General features: G+C 43.7%; 1 pseudogene; it reads right to left on the reverse strand.

The window, feature by feature from the left end:
* Positions 1 to 7653: 7653 nt before the first annotated feature.
* On the reverse strand, positions 7654 to 9090 carry LOC101553353 (interferon-induced protein with tetratricopeptide repeats 5-like; annotated as a pseudogene).
* Positions 9091 to 9412: the final 322 nt, after the last annotated feature.

Genomic DNA, 9412 nt, shown 5'->3' on the forward strand with positions numbered 1-9412 from the left:
AAATAGTGGTCTGCTTCCTACTAAAGACCAGTTATGGCTGGAGTGATTGCACAGCAGGTAGGGCACTTGCCTTGCACAGGTTCAATCCCTGGCATCCCAAACAGTCCCCCGAGCACTGCCAACAGTAATCCCCGAGTGCAGAGCCAGGAGGAATTCCTGAGTGTGCTTTGGTGTAGCCCTAAAACAAAATCAAACAAAACCAAAAAAGGTCACTTCTCAGTTTCTGTTTGAGCCAAACCCTTTAAATATAGCACCTTGAAAATTAAAACAACATTTTACAAATGCATCTAATTTTTTTCCTTTCCCAAACTACACTGTAATTCTTAAAAAGGATTATTTTTTTTTTGCTTTTTGGGTCATACCTGGCGATGCACAGGGGTCACTCCTGGCTCTGCACTCAGGAATCACCCCTGGCAGTGCTCATGGGGACCATATGGGATGCTGGGAATCGAATCCATGTTGGCCACGTGCAAGGCAAACGTCCTACCTGCTGTGCTATTGCTCCTGGCCCTAAAAAGGATTATTTTTAACTGGGGGTTGGGGAGGGGTGGGGAAGGATGAGAAAGCAGCAGCAGCACAAAATTTTTGAAATGGGGAAAACAGCCAGCATGGTTTTAAAAAAGGTCTTTGAAAGCAGTCTATTAATAGTTAATTTTGTTTGGTTTGGTTTGGTTTGGTTTGGTTTGATTTAGTTTGGTTTGGTTTGGTTTGGTTTGGTTTGGTTTGGTTTGGTTTGGTTTGGTTTGGTTTGATTTAGTTTGGTTTGGTTTGGTTTGGTTTTGGGGCCACACCTGGTCATACTCAGGGACTGCTGAGGAAGTACTCCTGCGGTGGTCCTGACAGGACCATATGGGATGCTGGGGATCAAACCTGCAAGGCAAGTGCCCTACCTGCTGTCTTAAAACACTGGCCCAATTAATAGTTAATTTTAGGGTTGGGGGCGTAGCTTAGTGGTAGAGCACGTGCTTCATATGTATGAGACCCTGGATTTATTTCACACAAAAAAAGTGAATTTTAGTAAGTAAGCTAAGTAATTAAATCTTTCCCATTTCAGATTTCACTTGCATTGAAATGTATGTTCTATATATACAGCAAAGTCTTCAATGCCTGAACAGAGAAGTAATATTTAACATCTTATTCAAAATGGTAATTTAATTATGAATGAAATTAATTCTCTTTCTGTCAGCATTAATACATCATTAAAATATCTCCAGACATCTGTGCATTGCATACACAAGACTTATAGCTTAGGGAATTAGTTACAAAATTTCCTTTGCTGAGGTTCTTATCTATGTCCCACCAGTTAAAATGATGATGCAGATTATACTGCAACCCCCAAATGTATTTACCAATGATGAAACGTAATTTTTAAAATAGCATAAGGAATTATCTAATCCCCTTATGTTTGAAAGCCACAAATGGCCATAGCCATTAACTAAAATATGAGAAATACATTACCCATGAATTAACTTAATCAGATGCTTGGATTCCAACGTGGTGAAAAAATATTTCCTCTCTTCAAAGGATAAGTTTCAAAAAATATATCAGTCTATACTCTAGGGCTGTGGAGATAGTTCAAATGGCTGAATATTTCTAGCAAAATGCCTCGGTACTGCATAGACCCTTGAGAACTAGTGGGTGAGGTGCTTGTTTTTAAAAATAAGTAGTTTATATTCTGTCACTGTCACTGTCATCCCATTGCTCATCGACTTACTCGAGCGGGCACCAGTAACGTCTCCATGGTGAGACTTGTTGTTACTGTTTTTGGCATATCGAATACGCCACGGGTAGCTTGTCAGGCTCTGCCGTGCAGGCGAGATACTCTCGGTAGCTTGCCAGGCTCTCTGAGACGGGGGGTGGGGGGGGAGGAATCAAACTCTGGTCAGCTGCGTGCAAAGCAAATGTCTTACCCGCTGTGCTATTGCTCCAGCGCAGTTTATATCCTAGAAAATAAATTGATCTACTTGAAATAGATGTCTAGATTTTTAGTTATTAATGCCATTTTCTCTTATAAATAAACAGATAAGGCTATAAATAAACATATAAGGCTTTTGAGATCATATAATTGAATATGTACATGCTATCTCAGGATCTTCCTGGTTGCAAATGATCAAAATGAACATTATATTGAAAAGGGAACTTCGTGGTTAGATTCAGTGAAAACTAAGACAGAAGGCATATTAGTTTTAGTCAGAGATGCATCTAATAATGGCATCAGAACTTACTATGGTCGACCCCTGGGCTTTCTAGAATCTATGTAACTTTCTTCTTTTTTCACTGTTTTTATTGCTGCATCAGGTATTATAATAGTTCATTATACTTTTCCTGTATCCATCATTCCAACACCACACGTCTCTCAAGTGCCCACTTCCTTTCATTATTCTCATTATTATATCCCTTGGGGGTTTTCTATTTGTGTTTATTTTTCACTGGGGCCCTTTGGAGCCCTTGAATCTTTGTGCCTGCCCTCCTAAACTATAGCAAATTCTTATCTATATTTTCTTGGACTAGTGGTTCTTCAATGAATTTGCCTTCCTGTTCTTCAGGGACTCTGATGATTTTTATATTGTTTCTCTTGAACTCATCCCATATTTCTCTGGCACGTTGTTCATTTCTTTTCAGACTTTTTCTTCTGTTATTTTCTAGAGGTTTCCTGCAACTCATCTTGGAGCTCCTCAATCTTTTCCTCAGCTGCTGATCAGACCTTCTGTTGAGTTTTTAAATATCACCTCCCATACTCTTCATTTCAGTCACTTCTGAATGTAGTTTTTTTTAAATATAGGCTCCCATACTTTCTTGTGCATGGTTGTGACAATTCTCCTTTTCACATCATTTTTTGAGCTCCTTAAGCATCCTCAACAGAGCTGGCTGGAAGGTTCAGCTTTCCATGTTATTATTTCACTCATTGAGTTAGGTGGGCTTCTACATGTTTCCCCCATTGTGTTTGCTGTGTTCCTGATGAGAGTTAATCTTTATAGTTAGTCCCGTGCAAGTCTCTGAGGAATTAAGCTGGGTCTTGCTCTTTTCTTTCCCTACTTTTCTTTCCCTACCCGGTGACAGGACGTATTAAGTGTAAGCAGAGTGAAGGACGATGAGGAGAGCTGTTGCCTGGCCACATATATGACGGTTCAATTTGGGAGATGTGGAGCTAGGCATGCTGAGGTGGAAGGGGGTGGGCATGGAAGCTTCCACAACCCAGCTGGAAGGGAATAGTATCCACATTCAGTTCCAAAAGGGTCCCAGGGATATCAGTCTGGGAGTTAACCTCACCTGGAATGTTGGAGGAATAGAGGGTCTGAGATGTGGATGTGAGTCTGCTGAGATTGTTTGTGATTTTTCTTTGCAGGTCTCATTTTTAAAACGTGATTTCCCAACTTTTATTATGCAACTATTCCATGTAGAGCAAAAATTATACTCACCCTCTTACCAAAAGAATATACCCAATGTTGTCTCCTTCTTTATTTATTTATTGCTTTCTGGTCACACTTGGTGATGCTCAGGGGTTCCTCCTGTTTCTGCACTCAGGAATTACTCCTTGTAGTGTGTGAGATGCTGCAGATTGAAGGTGGGTCGGCCGCCTGCAAGGCAAACACCCTACCTGCTGTATTATGGCTCCAGCCCTTGTTCCTTATTTTATTTTATTGGTTTTGGGGCCACCTCGAATGGTGTTCTGGGCTTACTCCTGGTTCTGTGCTCAGGGATCACTTGGCTGAATGCAAGACAAGCACCCAAACCCCTGTCCTATCTCTCTGGCTCTGGAACAAATTTTTAAAAATTCAATCAGCACAGACCATTTGGGTCAAATTGTGCTGTCTAAATTGGGGTGATCATTATGAAACTCTATAAGTTTACTAAAAATCTGAATTATGCATCTAAACTGAATGAATTTTATGGTGTGTAGATTATACCTCCAATAAACCTGTGAGCAAAAGAGAACTTCCATTTGACTACATTTAAAAGGAAGCAGTCCCATCAGAATGTCCATATAACAACTGATTACAGTGTTGAAGAAAGCAGAGATGTCAGGGGCAAAAGTGATAGAGACAATGAGAAAAAGGATAAAAGGCAAGAAGAAAGGACAAATGAATGAGAAGAGAAGGAAGGAAGGAAGGAAGGAAGGAAGGAAGGAAGGAAGGAAGGAAGGAAGGAAGGAAGGAAGGAAGGAAGGAAGGAAGGAAGGAAGGAAGGGAGGGAGGGAGGGAGGGAGGGAGGGAGGGAGGGAGGGAGGGAGGGAAGATGGAAGGAAGGAAGGAAGGAAGGAAGGAAGGAAGGAAGGAAGGAAGGAAGGAAGGAAGGAAGGAAGGAAGGAAGGAAGGAAGAGAGGGAGGGAGGGAAGATGGAAGGAAGGGAGGAAGGAAGGAAGGAAGGAAGGAAGGAAGGAAGGAAGGAAGGAAGAGAGGGAGGGAGGGATGGAGGGAGGGAAGATGGAAGGAAGGGAGGAAGGGAGGAAGGAAGGAAGGAAGGAAGGAAGGAAGGAAGGAAGGAAGGAAGGAAGGAAGGAAGGAAGGAAGGAAGGAAGGAAGGAAGGAAGGAAGGAAGGAAGGAAAGAAGGGAGGGAGGGAGGGAGGGAGGGAGGGAGGGAGGGAGGGAGGGAAGATGGAAGGAAGGAAGGAAGAGAGGGAGGGAGGGAAGATGGAAGGAAGGAAGGAAGAGAGGAAGGAAGGAAGGAAGGAAGGAAGGAAGGAAGGAAGGAAGGAAGGAAGGAAGGAAGGAAGGAAGGAAGGAAGGAAGGAAGGAAGGAAGGAAGGAGGGAGGAAGGAAGGAAGGAAGAGAGGGAGGGAGGGAGGGAAGATGGAAGGAAGGGAGGAAGGGAGGAAGGAAGGAAGGAAGGAAGGAAGGAAGGAAGGAAGGAAGGAAGGAAGGAAGGAAGGAAGGAAGGAAGGAGGAAGGAAGGAAGGAAGGAAGAGAGGGAGGGAGGGAGGGAGGGAGGGAGGGAAGTTGGAAGGAAGGGAGGAAGGAAGGAAGGAAGGAAGGAAGGAAGGAAGGAAGGAAGGAAGGAAGGAAGGAAGGGAGGGAGGGAGGGAGGGAGGGAGGAAGGAAGGAAGGAAGGAAGGAAGGAAGGAAGGAAGGAAGGAAGGAAGGAAGGAAGGAAGGAAGGAAGGAAGGAAGGAAGGGAGGGAGGGAGGGAGGGAGGGAGGGAGGGAGGGAGGGAAGGAAGAGAGGAAGGGAGTAAGGAAGGAAGGGAGGAAGAAAGGAAGGAAGGAAGGAAGGAAGGAAGGAAGGAAGGAAGGAAGGAAGGAAGGAAGGAAGGAAGGAAGGAAGGAAGGAAGGAAGGAGAGAGGAGGGAGGGAGGGAGGGAGGGAGGGAGGGAGGGAGGAAGGAAGGAAGGAAGGAAGGAAGGAAGGAAGGAAGGAAGGAAGGAAGGAAGGAAGGAAGGAAGGAAGGAAGGAAGGAAGGAAGGAAGGAAGGAAGGAAGGAAGGAAGGAAGGCAGGCAAGAGAAAGAAAAGATGAGGAAGGGAAGGGAATGGGAAGGTGGAAAGTCCTAAATGAGGCGGAGATGGGCACTATAGCAGAGCTGAATCCAATCCAGCAGCACAGAATTCCCCCCAGCCCACCTTGTGAGATCTGCGTGGCACATCCACACATGTTGGGAAATTCACTTTTCTTGGTCCTCACACACAGAAGCAGAGGCTGGTCCTTTGAAGGTGTTTCCAGGATTTTGAAATTCTACCGCCAATGTTGTCAGGGGATCCCGCACGTAGCAAGTTTAGCATGAAATCTCTGAAAGACAGATTGTATGCAACAAACAAAACCTTATCGTTGTATTGATATACAGTGTGGGCACGAACAATTTCATGTTTGTTTCATCTAAAATCTTAGTATAATTGACATTCATTTAAGATTTGCTGGAAACAATGAAATCTGTTTCCAATTTGGAGGGAAATAGAGATGAAGAAGGTGCCTGTCCTCTGAGCATTTTAATCGAATTTTAGAGTTCTATTTTGGAGGATTGGCCACACTTCATGAAGGCGGCAATGTATGAGAGTACAGCTAGGATGTTTGCAGCAAGATTAAGCAGAAAGAGCATCTTCCAGCCTGGGAAGTGGCAGCCATGAGGGGACAGAATGGTGACTTTCAAGTGTGATTAGGATATGGGGCATCTGATTTGACTGTGTGCGGGATTCACAGGTAAATGACTTTCGTCACTAGGGCCGGATGGTAGAGGACTCGTGCAACTTGAGTCCTCCTATCCATGTAAGGTGGAATGAATGCAAATATTCAGAACAACGACGTGTCCAGGGTGCAGCTTCTGTGAAGGGTAATGAGGGCATTTTAAAGGTATTTTCACAAATTCTTTTATATTTATTTGGCCTATGGGAAGGAGATAAAAAAAATGTGGGGTCATAGGTAACTGAAATTTGGTGGCTCTGAAGTGCAGTTCTGAATTCTTCAATACTCTCAAGAGCTGGAATGGAACCCTTCTCCCTTTGTTTACTTTTTGTTTGAGGAGGACCACACCTGGGCGGTATTCAGGCTAACTCCTGGCTCTGCACTCTTGTATCACTCATGGCAGGCTCAGGGAACCAGATGGGGTGCCAGGGATTGAGCTCAGGTCATCCACGTGCAAGGCAAGCGCCCTACCTGCTATATTATCACTCCAGCCCCCAGCACTGCTATGCTGATTGCACCCTCATGCTAGGTCTCGTCCCCACACCCCACCAATCATGCTGCTTTGGGGTTTCTGACAGGTAGAAACAATGAATTTGTCCATTTCAGTCATTGCATGTTAGAATCATCCTGGTAATCTGCCATGTAGTATTGGATAATGCAAACAGTTCTGAGAAAAAAGAGATTATAGAAAGTGAAGGAAAAAGTTAGGGTTGTGGTGAGACAAGGAAGAGGCAGTGAAAACATAGATGAGACTGCAGTGAATGCCCAGAGAAGACATCTCGAACTGGATCCTGATGGAAATTACATTCCTGGATTATGAGCTGGTTAGACAGGGGGGAGAGGGGGAGGGCTGAGGAAAAGGTGTTTTTCTGCTCCTTCAGGTGAGATAAGCAAGAAAACGCATGGAAAACAAGAATCCATACAAGGAAGCAGCCGAGGAGTAACGGTGAGTCTGCGTGTTGCTGGGTCAGAGTGTGCTTTTACTCAGTGGGCTTAAAGCACGTCAACCCTAATGTATTAGCAGACACTGAGACACAAAAACCTGTTGCCTGAGCACGTCTGGCACACTGAAGGCTCTGGCCAGTGATGGAGATTCAAAGATGTTAACAAGAGTGAGGCAAAATGGTCCGCACTTTGAGAGGCATGGCTATAAAGTACTTTCCAGGCTTTCAATTCTATCATTGGCTAAACATGAGGCGAGCTTCACAATTTAATAAAGACTCTGGAGATCTTGTGGAAGGAGATCTGAAAGGCAAATAACTGAGATGGATAGAGAGAATGCACAGAAAGGGAATCATTTATTTTAGAACCAATTTCCTAGTGTTCAGATAGATAAGGATTTTTTTTTTTGCCATACCCAGTTGTGCTCAGAGCTTATTCCTGACTCTGTGCTCAGGAATCATTCCAGGCATACTCAGGGGACTGTATGGGGTTCCAGGAAGTAAACACAAGTCAGTCGTGTGCAAGGCATACACCTGACCCACTATTGTCTCTCTGGCCCCCATATGTATAGTGTATACATTTAAACAGAAAATCAAAGCTCAAGGGAGCTGTAAGGAATTCTGCATTTCTGGATCTATCTTTTGGGTCTGTCCATAGTGATTGGTACCTTGCCTCTTCTGTCCCTCATCCTGTACACAAACCCTGAACATCTGAACCATCGTGATCAAGTTTCTTGGGAGCCAGTTTCTTCAGAGAACTCTTTGGTGTTTTTGCAAAGGGATAACCCGTCTTTTACCTTTATGGCATCTAAATAACGCTGATTGGCAGCATTTTCTGAGTTATGATGAAATTTCTGAAAGTACCGATGATGGTACCAGATCTGATGTTTGTGATCAGTTATGCTGTCCAGACAAAGAACTTTCTGGGAAATGTCTTCAGCATTGCTATTCTGACCCTTCTCACCATACATGCTGACCAGATCTGGGTAGGCAAAAGCAAAGAGAGAGTCTTATTTCTCAGCTAGTTTGAAATGAAATATAGCAGATGTAGTCAGTCATCAACCTCAGCGCATCCTTTCCTTCAGGTTTGTTACATACGGCCTTCTTGATTTCAGTCATTTGTGATCTAGAGCAAAGTCCCATTTGATGAGGCAAGAAAGAAGAGTTTGGTGTCATTTCCAAGAGTTTTGTATCACTTCAAAAGTTGAAGAGCTTCGTTTAAGTTTGTAACTGTACCTCACAGTGATTCACTAATAAAACTTAAAAAAAAGAAAGTGTCAAATACTGTTAAAAAAAGAAAATTATACAATTTTTTGTTTCCTAATTCATATGAAAGTTGTATTTGTACTATTTATACTATATTGCAATTTACTGAGTGTGCAACAGCATTGTTGCTTTTAAGAAGCCACGTACATACCTTAATTTTTTAAAAAAAATTAATACATAATTGCTTTAAAGAAAGTTGAAGAGCTTCGTTCCAGGAATTTTTCCTCCTGGAGAATTCAGCTGCATAGCAAAAGGCATAGGGATAGGGTTGCAGAAATATTTGGTCCAGGACTTCCTCGGAATACTTTCCCCCTTCAGTTTCTGCACGTACATCCCGAGCTTCAGTAATGGAAAAACCTTACTGGTGGTGCAATCTGGGTGCAAGCTAACAGCTTTCCTCAGAGGGCCCAGAGGAAAAGCTCTTTGTAGACCCTTGTCTGTCAGAACCACCCAGCTCATACACGGTGAGAACACAGAGGGTGTTAAATTCTGGATTGTCAGGTTCCACTTCCAGAAACTTCTCAAAAGCCTCTTTGCCTTTCGGGAATATTTTCTTCCAAACGTCCAGAGGGGCCCACCCTGTGGTACAATCTCAGGGCACTCCGGCTTGTTTCCCGCAGACATCCCCTAACTTGTCTTTGTAGTTTTGAGCCGCTTTAAGCTGGTCCATGTGAAAATTCACCCATGCCTCATTTCCCCTGCGTCACCGAACGTCATACTCTTGTCTGAATGTCCTTGCTGGATTAGTTCTTCTGCTTGTTCCAAGAACATTCTTTCTCCTGGCTTTGTAGGCTTTTCACTCAGGACAGCTGTTTATTAAGGGTTAGCATGGGTTTCCTGGTAAGAAACCTAAGCTGTTGCTCAATCGTATCTTTCGAGTCAAATAGCTCAGTCTTCCTGAAGTGGACTCACATAAAGCGCCAGTCTAATCCCAAGAGAATGGTCTTCAAGGCCCCCCTAGGAACTTCGCTCCTGGCAGCAGCAGGCTCGGTACACAGTGGTTCTCTGGGGTTTTCTCCTCAGTACCCGAAAGTCTGAGCAGCCTTCATTGAAACAATTTTAGAGTTAGAAAAATCCTTCCTGTTTATAAATC

Source organism: Sorex araneus, chromosome X (genome assembly GCF_027595985.1).
Source record: "Sorex araneus isolate mSorAra2 chromosome X, mSorAra2.pri, whole genome shotgun sequence".
Taxonomy (NCBI): Eukaryota; Metazoa; Chordata; class Mammalia; order Eulipotyphla; family Soricidae; genus Sorex; species Sorex araneus.